Below are 13,252 nucleotides of genomic sequence, written 5' to 3'. Positions count from 1 at the left end.
ATCAAAGTGTCAAAATGGGCCTCTAGAATACACAATTTTGGACATAATTATACTGACCTAGAAGTTGAAAAAGACATTTTTACATCAGTGAAAACTGATTTTTAACTTAGAACAATACATGTAGAAATTTTAATAGGAAAGCACATGTGTGTATGCACACACAAACACACACAAACACACACACACACACACACACACACATACACACACACACATCTTCCTCTTTGTCAGCTGAAAAGACCTGGAAGCAATGACACCCCAGTTGGGGTGAGCATAACTACACCAAATTCTTGGTTTATAATACCATTCTCCAATAAAAGAAACCATTATTCCTTAAAGAAATAGCTAATTCTAAGACTAAAGTTGTAGATATACAATATGACCTTGGGTTATCTTGCAGTGCCAGAAAGTAAATGTTAAAAAGAAGATCAAAATAATACAATGATGGAGCATGTCAAAGGCAACAGATAATGCTCTCCATGATCAAAGTTATGACAATAAAGTAAGTAAAAGAGTGTTAAATTCCAACCCCAAATACAAAGCATATCCATGAACACACCCATTATAAAGAAGTGATTGAATGAATGAATGAATAAATAAATAATGAAGGAAAAGAGACAAATCACCATTGCAGAATTTCAAATTAACTGGTGTAGATGTATCCCCTAAGGAGGAAAATCATAAACCCACTCTGTATGGGTAGGCTACACATAGTGACACTGTGTCAAATAGTATAGTATAGAAAAAGAGAGGACAACAGTAACTTAATAATGAAGAAAATGAACAAACACTACCTCAATTCAGGTGATGAAGGCTAATATCAGCAGTGAAAGTTATATTGACAAGGTGCCCCTTAGTACAATGTGAGGACAATGACATTTTATCTTTTTAGTCTTCCCCTTAAAATGTATCACCTTGGTCTACTGAATGGATTGTATCATCTAAATCTCAACTGAAGGGGATTCAACACAACACCTGACCAGTATTCAGAAACTATTATAATCAAGAAGAGAGCAAGGGATGTGATAAACAAATTGTATCCTGGATGAGATCTGGGGACAGAAAAAAAGGACATCAGGTGGTAAATAAACAAAGATAAAGAAAGTACAAATATTATCCAAAATAAATATCAACTAGCTGCTCATAAATGGTGAAAACTATACCATACTAAGGTAAGATCTACTTAGTAATAAACACTGAGTGTGGGGTAAATGTGAACCCTCTTTACTGTTTTCATAATAATCCTGTAGATCTAAAACTGTTCTAAATTGTTACATTTATTGAAAAAAAAAAAACAGTTCTTTCCCTCTTAGGAAAAGACAGAATAATATTCAACCTGACCTTTGTCCTCACACACAGTCATATCTGATCCTTATCAAATAGAAAAAGCAACGGTCATCATGGTCTCTGTTCTGAATTGCCTAGGTATTTTCAGTAATTTCAAAACCCAATCAGGGAGAGATTTTTCTATAGTCAGCCATTACAAATAGTATCCATGCCATAATAGAAATTAGTTCCATATTCTACAAAGAATAATTTAGGTTTTCGAGATAGAAGCTTCCATGTGTAAATTTCCTAGCTTTTTTCCTCCCACTAGTAATGAAGCCTATATTTTGTCATGGTCGCTAGCCCTGCCAAGTTATCTTTCTCTTGGATATTCTCATACGTTTTTTTTCCCCTAGCAGTGGCTGCTGTTCAAACTTACATAATAGAATTGTCACACTTTATAAACTGTGTTGAATATTCTGATCCCTTTCATTTGAAGAGGTCCTCTATTTCATGCCCAACTAGCTTTGAGGTCCTTCTGAGATAATCAAGTAGTCATTGGCACCTTGCATGTAATAGCCACTGCCGCGTGAAGAGTCCATAAATTCAATTCTCTGTGCAAAAGCCATGGAAAACAGAACCTTTCAGCTTAAATCACTGGCAAGCTACTCCATTAGATTTCTGAGGCTGACCCTGATAAACAAAACTTTTGGAGGAAATTTTCTATTATGGATTGCACAATATCAGGTGGTTTAGATGTAAATTTCAGCAACTCCTTTCTCCACCGAGTAATATTATACTGGGGCTTCTGAGGCTACTTTGTATTATATTAATGCTATTTTAGTGGCTCTGTCCCTCAGTGATTTGTGATCCCAATTCCTGCAGCCTCAGATAGACCATTGTCCTGATTCAGTGTGATAATGTGATCTATCCTGAGAATTCTGTCCACGCTATTATTCTTGCTACATATCAGATGGTGAGTTGCTGTTGTACATCCTAAACTAGTTACAAATTAGAACTCCATCTAACTAGTATGGATTGCCATTTATTTATGGCTGACCTGATGCTGTTTCAGACACAGGTGACTGTCTTTAACTTGATCTAATTGAACTCTTTCCATGTTCTTTTGAAAAGCACTATTGCAGACTCTAGTCTCCATTACCATGACCATTAGCTATAAATCTCACCCTAAAGCTTGTGGTGTTCCTCCAAAATGTATCAGTTAGGTATATCTTTTAAATATATATTTCTACTTTATCAGAGCCATATATCTTCCCTTATCAGTACTGAAACATAGCAAGAGAAAAAAAGATGTCCTCAGTCTCATGTTTTTTGTTTCAATAAGAAAGATATCGCTTCATAACAATAGCCTAAGAAAACAATAAACAGAAAAAACATAAACCTCAAAATGTCCAAGAAGTAATGAAAACAAATATAGATAATGCACATACATGTACATTCATAGCAAATACGGACACAAATATATGTAAAAATGAACCATCAAAAAACTCACATAAAATAAACATTTAATTTTCACTTTTTATTTTCAACAAATCCAATCATAAAAAATTTACATTCTAGCTCAAGGGTGGAGAGGAAATTCTAAATTAAAAAATAAAGATATATATAATATATATCCTTTATATATATATATATAATATATATACATATATTATTCTCCTTTTTAAAACAATTATTGGTTTTACTCTGATTGCAGCAGAATTTCTAACCAACATTTTTCAATAATGTTATATTACTCTGCCATCCTCAGAATCAGTTCTATTCCCTGTCACTGGCAAAAAAAAAAAAGAAAAAAAGGAATAGAGTAAATAAAAAGCTACTCTCCTTTATACTTGAGACTTCATTTTTATGAATCATAACTATTTGCTTAAATAAATAACAGTAAATGTATTTTTATAAACCACAACAACTCATCTCAAGTCTCTAAATTTTCAATAAATTCCAATGATTTTTTTTTCTAACTGTGGATAACTAACACCCATAATAGCCATACCTCCCAGATTTGTCAATGACCTAATTCACAATTCACCTAAATAAATACCAAATATCTTTGTATCTTTCAACATCTATCTGGAATTAAGTAAAAATGCCCAATTATTACTTGGAAATATTCCCCAGTACATATATATTATGATAGAGTAAACAGTTGTACAGGTTTTAATATAGGAAAACATAGTGTAAATATCAGGCCTTGCTCATACTGGATGTGGGGCAAAATAAGTTATTAATCTTGCTTAAGTCAATTTTTAATTTGCAATACAAAAGAACAATAGTATTCCTTTAAGAAAAAAGTTTACTTAAAAGGATAAAATCAAAAAATAGATACAAAACACAAGCAGGGTGCCTTAACTCAAGGAATAATAAGTATTCTATGCATTAAATTTTCCTTTTCTCATCAGTTTGTAAACTTCTATCCCTTCCTTGCCTCAGATGGATCACCTCACCCATGCCAGGTACTATGATAGTGGTAGACAAGAGGAGACACAATTGTATTTCACTCAAACTTGCATTGGAATGAAGAACTTTATTTTATTTGTGAGATTTTAAGCAAGTGTTTTCTTCCCTGATGCTCTTTTATTTCTATTTCTTCGTCTGCTAAATAAGAATAATGACTTAAATATCACAAGGTTAAAATTAGATGAGATACCAAATGTACAAGTAATTTGTAAACTGCTAAATGCTTCTATTTACTATGTATAATTAATACTATACATATTGTGCATTTTAAAAGAATAATATTTATAGGCACTATGATATTGAAGTGATAGGAAGAGAAGAAACTTGATTTTGTTTTACAAAATCACTAAGGCAGATAATAAATAATTGATGAAAATTATTAAATAAAAATACTTTTCATCTACTTAGATTTATGTGATAGAATTTTCTTTCAAGACAGAACACACAGAGCTGTAAGCATCATAAATATTGGAACTGAGTCTGTTCTGCCTTCCTTGAAAGCCTTAGCTTCTCCATGCTGGGCACAAGGTGATCACTCTGGAAAGCTTTCCTGAATGCAGGAAAATTCATTTATTTAAGGTCAACACACACACACACACACACACACACACACACACACACACTCACACAATCATTTTTTAAGAAAAAGTTAAAAACTCATAAATGACAAACTTTACAAAACATTTCATGCCCTCTCTTTAAAGTTTAATAAGTGAGGAATAGAGATGTCCAGCTGTTTTGCTTTGATTTACTGCTACCATGTTGCCTTGGTTCTTTATCTACGCAGCATAAATCCCAGAAATGATTCCTTAGCACGAGAACCCTCAGACTGATCTAAGATTGTGAAAAGGTAATATACTTCTCAAGAGCATTTTCATCTCTCATAGGCTCATAAACATAGAGCAGTATGGTTTTAGGAAATGGTCATTACTGTAATCCAATACAAAAAGGTACAAAGATATCATAGAGAAAATGTAGAATTAGGGAGAACATAAATATGCAATCATTTTAATGCAATAAAGTTAACATTTGAAAAAGTACTATTCAAAAGCAATTCTGTAACTGTGTCAGGATGAAATGTATTTGCTATATTCTCTATAGCATTTTTGTTAGTTTCTTGTATTAATTCTTTACTATGCATTATTTTTGATCTTTTTAAGTAGGACACAAAATGAAAGAATATTTTCTCAGTGAGTAGCAGAGATATTTATCATGTTCCATGAAGCCCATGTAATTTACATTTTACAAGTTGAACATTTTTAATATTTTGTAACCTAAATGAACACAACTATTTTCCAGAACTGGTATAAATTACAGCATTTTCTCTTTAATCATAATTACTAGAAATAAATAACTATGGAAACAATTGTATATCCATGAATATTTATAAAATAAATTATTTTTTCATATCCAAAATTATCCTATGCAGTTGAAGGACTTTTGTTTTCCAAATTAAAACTGTTGAACTAATGTGTTCTCTTTTATCATTATTTTAAATATTACTATTGATTTTTAAAGAGAACACCAGTCAGTTGATAGCCTCCTCTCTGTAATATCTTTTTTTTGAAATATAAATATTTCAACTTGATTAAATGTCTTTAACATTGATAAAAAATAATATCAGTAATGGTATGAGCATATAACATATATACGTATATATACATATATAGATAGATTTTATTATATATCAGTCAAGTTCAAATTTTAAATAATTTATTCTATTTATTTATTTATTTATTTATTTTTGATGCTGGGAATTGAACCCTGGGGTACTTTCCCACTGGGCTCCACTCCCAGCCATTTATATTTTATTTTGAGACAGGGCCTCCTGTTGCTTAGGGCCTCATTAAATTTCTGAGACTGGCCTGGAACTTGTAAACTTCCCACCTCAGAAGCCCCATTCAGTGGGATTACAGAAATGTGCCACCGTGACCAGCCTTCCGAATAGTTTTTTAAATAGGTATTCTGATCTTGATTCCACAGACAAAATTGTTGAACTAAGAACATACTCACAATAAAAGAGTTAGCAATGGATGAATCAGCATTCAGATAGAATGACAACAGATTGAGGTTTTTGTTTGCTTCTCTATTTCTATATTGAGGAGTGAACCCTGGGCCTTATGCATGCCAAGAAAATGCCAAGTATTTGCAGTAAGGAGCAGGAGAGGATCTGTCCACAATGTGAAGAACCAGTTGACTGACCCTGATTTCATTGATACTGCTGAGAGTGCTTAGTGTGTACCTTCATTACAGTTGGAAAAAATAATGCTGTCATTGGCCACTCTATTGCAATAATATTAGTTAGATCTGTAGGTTTTTTATAGTATTCTATTAGATAAGTTTTAAATAAAAAATCATTAGACATTATGATCCTTTTGCACGGGGTCAAAAACATCAACTATCCAATGGAGTTGAAGGACTTTTGTTTTCCAAATTAAAGCCAATAAAACTTTTCCTCAAGGACATACTGCTTCAATTAAGCTATTGTTATACTTTTAAAATAAATTACATTTATCTTCACTCATTTACTAGTAAGATAAGAGAATGAGAGGATTCCTTCTTAATACAATTTGCACCTTAATGAGTATTGTCCACCCAAGTAATATATCTTAAGTCAAGAACTTGAGAGACTTCTATAATGTTCAGAATTAATTTAGAAATTAGTAAGTCATAGGGATAATAGTTTTACAGGATATCTACTATTCTGTTAATGGGAAATTTTATGCTTTTTCCATATTTCTAGAAAACTCTCCACATCATCAAGACAGTTTTAAAAAATAGATACAATTTAAACAGAGACATATTAATTGACAAGAAGGATGAAGAATCAATTCAACTATATAAAATAATTTTGGTCAATACTCAACTGCTTGTGTGAAGGCCTGGGGCTGAAGTTGAGGTGTAGTTGACAGATAAAGAAGATACAGATTGTTACCAAATTTGTAAGTTTTATTCCTACTCAGTGCCATTCACATATAGTCAAATAGTTCAGGTGATAGGCAAGAAATTTTATTCAAAACATAATGAACGCAGAAGGGGAGTTCATACTCTAAGGATACCTTCTTTCTGAGTAGATTTTTACTGGGGCTGGATAATGATGGAGTGTGGTATGCACGCTGCCGTCAGAGATATTCATGGAGAGGAGCAGAGATTTCCAGGGATTAGTATACCCCAATTCATTTCATCCCTAATTTGGGCAAGATCAGATCTGTCTTCATCCTGAAGGTTGTGTTTTTATCATTATAAAAATATTATAATGAGCTCAGATTCTCTGTAATATTAACATGTTTTCCAGACAAGATTGGGGTAATCTATATCCTTCCTCTACCCTCCTTCCCCACAAATACACACTTGGCATTTGGGAACATGTGATAACTTGTCTGTCTGCAACTAGAAGAATGTGATTATCAGAATCATGGCTTTTAACTTTTACAAGAAAGTAGCATAGCTGGCAGGGGAAGGAAGTATCTGTAATTTGGGGGTTCAGATAAATGACAAAATCACCTACCAAGAGATTATAATCATATTAACATCAGAATCCTCAACCACAATACTGGCTTTATGAATACAGTAGAGTAATAATATGTTCAAAACAATAAAAAGAACCATTATACTAAAAGTTCACATTTGTGTAAAATAGTATTTAAATTTGAAGGAGAATTAAAGAAATTCTCAGGCCATGCCAAATCTCCTTAAATAACTTTTAGAAAATGTAGCCATGGAATAAGGAAAGGAAATACAGAAGGGGACAATGAGCTATGGCCAATAATTTGGTTATATAGAGAACTGTATTTTGTTTAATGAGAAAATAAAATTATATTATGAGCCTAGTATGGTAGCGCACACCTATAATCCGTTGGCATGGGAGGCTGAGACAGGAGGATCACGAGTTGAAAGCCAGCCTCAATAAAAGCAAGGTGTTAAGCAACTCAGTGAGACCCTGTCTCTAAATAAATTACCGCATAGGGCTGGGGATGTGGCTCAGTGGTCAAGTGCCCCTGAATTCAATCAGCAGTACCCTTCCCCCCAAAAGAAGTATATTATGAGAAGCAGTAACTAGTAGTCCATAATATACCAACATGGCAGTGGAGTTGGGGAACAATAAAATATTGATGTTTCTTGTGTTTGGGGATAAGAGGCAATAACGTGGAGAAGCTATATTTCACTTATGGTTAGTGTGGAATAGGTTGTATTAAAATTTTTTTCCTGCTTATTATAAACACTAACTATAACTGACTATAAAAAGCAACATTTTGAAGGCACTAGAGATTGACCCAAGCAGTCAGAAACGGAGAGGATATGACTTTTGAGAAAAGAGAAGTCCATTTGGTAAGAGGAGTTCTTCACCTGAGAGAACTCAAGGTGCTTATGCCTAAAGCAGATCTCAAGCAGAAAGCAACAGTTTCACGGGGCTGAAGAGGCTGAGATTGAGTGAAGGGATGCAAGACTTCGTGGAAAATAACAAGGACAATCCTGAAAAGAACAGAGACCAAAAGCCTGCACCAAATCACCCCATACTTGATTGACTCCTAAATTACACAGGCCAGGGAGAGTCTCCAAATCCTAAATGGAAAGCAAAAGCCAAAAGGCTGAAAGAGCTGCTCAACTGGATCTGGGAAATAAAGATTGTAATTTAAGACTTGAGAAGTTAGAGAAGTCCCAGAAGCATCATACCTTATCAGAAAGACAATACCCCAGGAAAAGCAGTCATGCCCCAACATAAAGGGCAGAACTAAAATAAATCTGCCGTGAAAAGCCTTAAACAAGTTTCTAAGGGGACAAGCAAATCTGAAGAAATTTAATACCTGAGCCTCAGAGGAAGAAAACAGAATTTAGAGTATCTAATACATCTTCTGCAAGAGCTAGTGTATAAGGTTATTTTTTGGAGTTGTTAGTCTGAACTTTATTTATTCATGATTATTATTATTAATGATCATGTGTGCTTTTTATGTACATTATATTTGATTTTCACATCAGAAAGACTACAGCTTATCTACTTGAAATAATCACACTACCATAAAATCAAGTGTTACCATATGATTATTGCTTTTAATGTAAATTCTAGAACATTTGTCCTAATTTGGTTAGCTGATGATCTGCATGGAAGCCTTTCTATCTGGTTCTCAAGCATAAGTGAAAAGATATACCTCTAACAATACAAAAGTACACATACACACATTGTTCACTGTTGCACTATTTGTAATTGCAGTATTCGGGAGTAGATGATATAGCTATAACAAGATAATCATTACTATTTTATTCCTCATGCTTTATTTTTTTTTCTTTTTTATTGTTGGTTGTTCAAAAAATTACATAGTTCTTGATATATCATATTTCACACTTTGATTCAAGTGAGTTATTTGGTTTATATTTTTCAAAATCTCTTTAGCAGCAAATATAATTCATCTATTTTGGTTATTTTACTTTTACTGCTAGGTGTTGGAGGTTATGAAGTTTTTCCTTATTATACTTTAAATGTATTCCATGGTTTCTTTTTTCCACATATTTTTTTCTTGGTCCATTATACTTGTACCTATTGATAAGATTTACTGTTGAATATTTGCACATGCATACAATGTAACAATATAATTGGGGCCAATATCATACCCCAGAACTTTCTCTCTCCCTCTCGCTTTCCCACCCTTTGGTCCTTTTCCTCTACTGATTTTCCTTTAATTTTTTTTAGAAAATCAACATCCACATTTGTTTTTCTTTTTCCTCTCTAGTTTCTGCCTAACAGAACATACAATTGTTAGCTTTCTGAGTTTGATTAATTTTGCTTAAAATGATGGTCTCTAGTTCCATTCATTTTCCTGCAAATACCACAGTCTCATTTTTCTTTGGGGCTGAATAAAACTCCATTGTGTATATACACCACATTTTCTTTATGCATTAATTCTTTGAAGGATACCTAGACTGATTCCACAGTGTGGCTATTGTCAATTGTACTGCTACAAACAGGGGTATGCATGTATTACTGAGTAAGATGACTTTTATTTTTCAGGATAAAGAAATACCTACAAGTGATATAGCCAGGTCATATGGTGGTTCCATGCCAAGTTTTTTGAGAAGCCTCTATACTGATTTCCATAATGGTTGTACTAATTTACAGTCCCACCATCAGTGTAAAAATGTTTATTTTCTCTACATCCTCTTCAGCATATATTATTATTTGTATTCTTGATGACTGCCATTCTGACTGTGTGACATGAACTCTTAGTGAAGCTTTGATTTGCATTTCCCTAATTGCTAATGATGTTGAACACTTTTTTTTCACATATTTGTTGGCCATTTCTATTTCTTCTTTTGAGAAGTGTTTGTTTAATTTATTTCCCATTTATTAATTGGGTTATTTGAATTTGTGATATTTTGAGCTCTTTATATATTCTAGATATTAATGTTTGCAGATAGCAAAGCTTTTTCCCATTCTGTGTATTCTCTCTTTATATTCATAATTGTTTACTTTGCTGTGCAGAAGATTTTTAATTTGATGCTGTCCCATCTATTAACTTTTGGCATGATTTCCTGAGCTTTTTGGGTTCTATTGACAAAATCATTGCCTATGTTTAAAAGTTGGAGTGTTCACCTGCATTTTCTTCTAAGAGTTGCATATTTTCTGGTCTTATCCATTTTGAGTTGACTATTGGGCAGGGTGAGAGAATAGCATTCAATTTTTTTCTTCTACATATGAATAACCAGTTTTTCCACCATCTTTTGTTAAAAAGGCTATCTTTTCTGCAAAATAAGTTTTTGGCACCTTTTTCAAGTATCAAATGACTGTATCTGTGTGGGTTTTTTCTCTGTGTCTTCTATTCTGTAACATTGGCCTAGGGGTCTATTTTTATGCCAGTACTATGCAGTCTTTGTACAGTTCTGTAATATAATTTTAAGTCAAGGATTGTGATGCTTCTGGCATTATTACCCTTTTGGCTTAAAATTGTTTTAGCTATTCTAGGTCTTTAATTCTTCCAAGTGAATTTTAAGGATGTTTGTGTTCTAGTTTTATGAAGAATGTCATTGGTATTTTGATGGGGATTGTATTGAATCAGTATATTGCTTTTGGTAGTATGCCATTTTAACAATATTAATTCTGTATATCCATGAACATAGAAGGTTTTTCCATCATCTAAGGTCTTCTTCAATTTCCTTTTTCAATGTTCTCCAGTTTTCAATGTAGAGGTCTTTCTCCTCTTTGGTTAGATTTTATTCCTCTGTGTGGTTTTGATTTTTGTTTTTTTGTTTGATGTGTGGGTTTTTTTTTTTTTTTTGAGTGTGAATGGAATTGGTTTTCTGATTTCTTTCTCAGCAGATTCATTATTGGTATATGCAAAAACTATAGATTTTTGTATGTTGATTTTCCAACCTTCTACTTTGCCAAATTTGTTTATTAGCTCTAGTAGTCATTTGGTGGAGTTCTTAGGATCTTCTAGGTACAGGTTCATATCATCTGCAAATAGTGATAATTTAACTTCTGCCTTTCCTATTTTTATCTCTTTTATTTTCTTCTCTTGCCTAATTGTTCTAGCTAGAATTTCTAGCACTACGTTAAATAAGAGTGGTGAGAATGGACATCTTGTCTTAACCCAGTTTTTAAAGGAAATGCTCTTTGTTTTTCCCTTACTATAAGGTTGACTTTGGGTTTTTCATTTGTAGCCTTTATGATATTGAGATAGTTTCCTTCTGTACTTAGTTTCTTCAGTATTTTTATCATGATGGACACTGAATTTTGTTGAAGATCTTCTCTGTATCTATTGAGATTACTAAGAGATTTTTGTCATTAATTATGTTAACATGATTCATTATATATATATTGATTTGGGTATATTAAACCAAATTGCATCTCTAGAATGAAACCAACTTGGTTGTGATGTACGATCTTCTTAATACATTGTTGAACAGAATTTGCTAATATTTTATTTAGTATTTTTGCATCTAAGTTCATTGGGGAAATTTGTCTGCAGTTTTCTTTTCTTGATATTGATATTTCCTTATCTGGTTTTAGTACAAGTGTGATACTAGTTTCAGAGTATGAATTCAGAAGTGTTCCATCCCTTTCAATTTCATGGAATAATTGGGGGAATATTGCCATTAGTTCATCTTTAAAGGGTTAGTAGGATTAATACATCTGGTCCTGGGCTTTTCTTTATTGGAAGGCTTTTTATTACTGCTTGTATCTCATTACAAGTTTTTTGTCTGTTTAGGTTTTCTATGTCCTCTTGATTCAGTTGTGAAAGATTGTATTTGTCTAAAAATTTATCCTTTTCTTCCAAAACCTTCTAGGTTTGCCAATTTATTGGAGTATAAATTTCAAAATAGTCCCTAATGATCTCTTGGATTTCTGAGATGTCTGTGGTAATTTCTCAGTTTTTCTCCCTTTTCCTTTTTGTTAATTTGGCTTAGAGCTTATTGTTCTTATTTATCTTTTCAAAGAAACAACTCTTTGTTTCATCATTCTTTGAATTCTTTATTATTATTATTATTATTATTATTATAGAGTTTATTGATTTGGGCTCTAATCTTAAATATTTCCTTCCTTCTACTGATTTTGGAATTGTTTTTTTCTCTTTTTCAAGGGCCTTAAAATGCATCATTAGGTTATTTATTTGGGATCTTTCTGATTTTCTTATGCAAGCACTCATAGCTATAAACCTTCTTCTAGAACTGCCTTCATAGTGTTCGGAGGTTCATTCAAAGAGTATTGTTCAATCTCCAGGTGTTTATTAACTTCTGTAAGGTTTGGTCATGTTGATTTCTAATTTCATTCCATTATGATCTCATAAGATGCAAGGAATTATATCACTTTTTTTTGGTATTTGCTAAGTGTTGCTTTATGACCTAAAAATGTAGTCTATTTTGAAGAAGTTTCCATGATGCACTGAGAAGAAAGTGTATTCAGCTCTTATTGGATGAAATATTTGAAGGATGTCTGTTTGAACCTTTGAATTTATAATATTTTTCAGGTCTAATGATTCTTTACTGAGTTTATGTCTGGATGACCTGTTTAATGGTGAGAGAAGTGTGTTGAAATCACCCAATATTATTGTACTTGGATCTATCTGAGATTTCAATTAGAGTAGTGTTTCTTTTATGTAATTTGTTGCACCCATGTTTGGGACATAAATATTTATTAGACCACATCTTAGAGCTCTCATCAGAATGATCCAAGAATTCTTTAATTAGTCTCATATCCCAGAGCTCACAATTTTAAAGAGTAAATAGAATGCAGAAGAGATGCAGCATGTGATGGTTATAAGGAAGGAGGAGAAGACAAATGAAGTAACTAAGTAAATGCAGAGTGAAATAGAGCAATAGAATTTGGATTTATTAGAAGAAAAGAGAGAAAGAGACAATATAAAACTAAACCAAAATATGGTAATCAAAAATCCTAACCCTCAACAGGTTAAAAAGAAATACATTTAAAAATTCCAAAAATGAGAAAAAAGAAACAAATGGTGTGTGTGTGTGTGTGTGTGTGTGTGTGTGTGTGTGTGTGTGTTTCCTTTACCAA

The sequence above is a fragment of the Ictidomys tridecemlineatus genome, chromosome 13 (assembly GCF_052094955.1).
Source record: "Ictidomys tridecemlineatus isolate mIctTri1 chromosome 13, mIctTri1.hap1, whole genome shotgun sequence".
Taxonomy (NCBI): Eukaryota; Metazoa; Chordata; class Mammalia; order Rodentia; family Sciuridae; genus Ictidomys; species Ictidomys tridecemlineatus.
The sequence above is the reverse complement of the archived record's forward strand: the minus strand, read 5'-3'. Positions refer to the sequence as shown.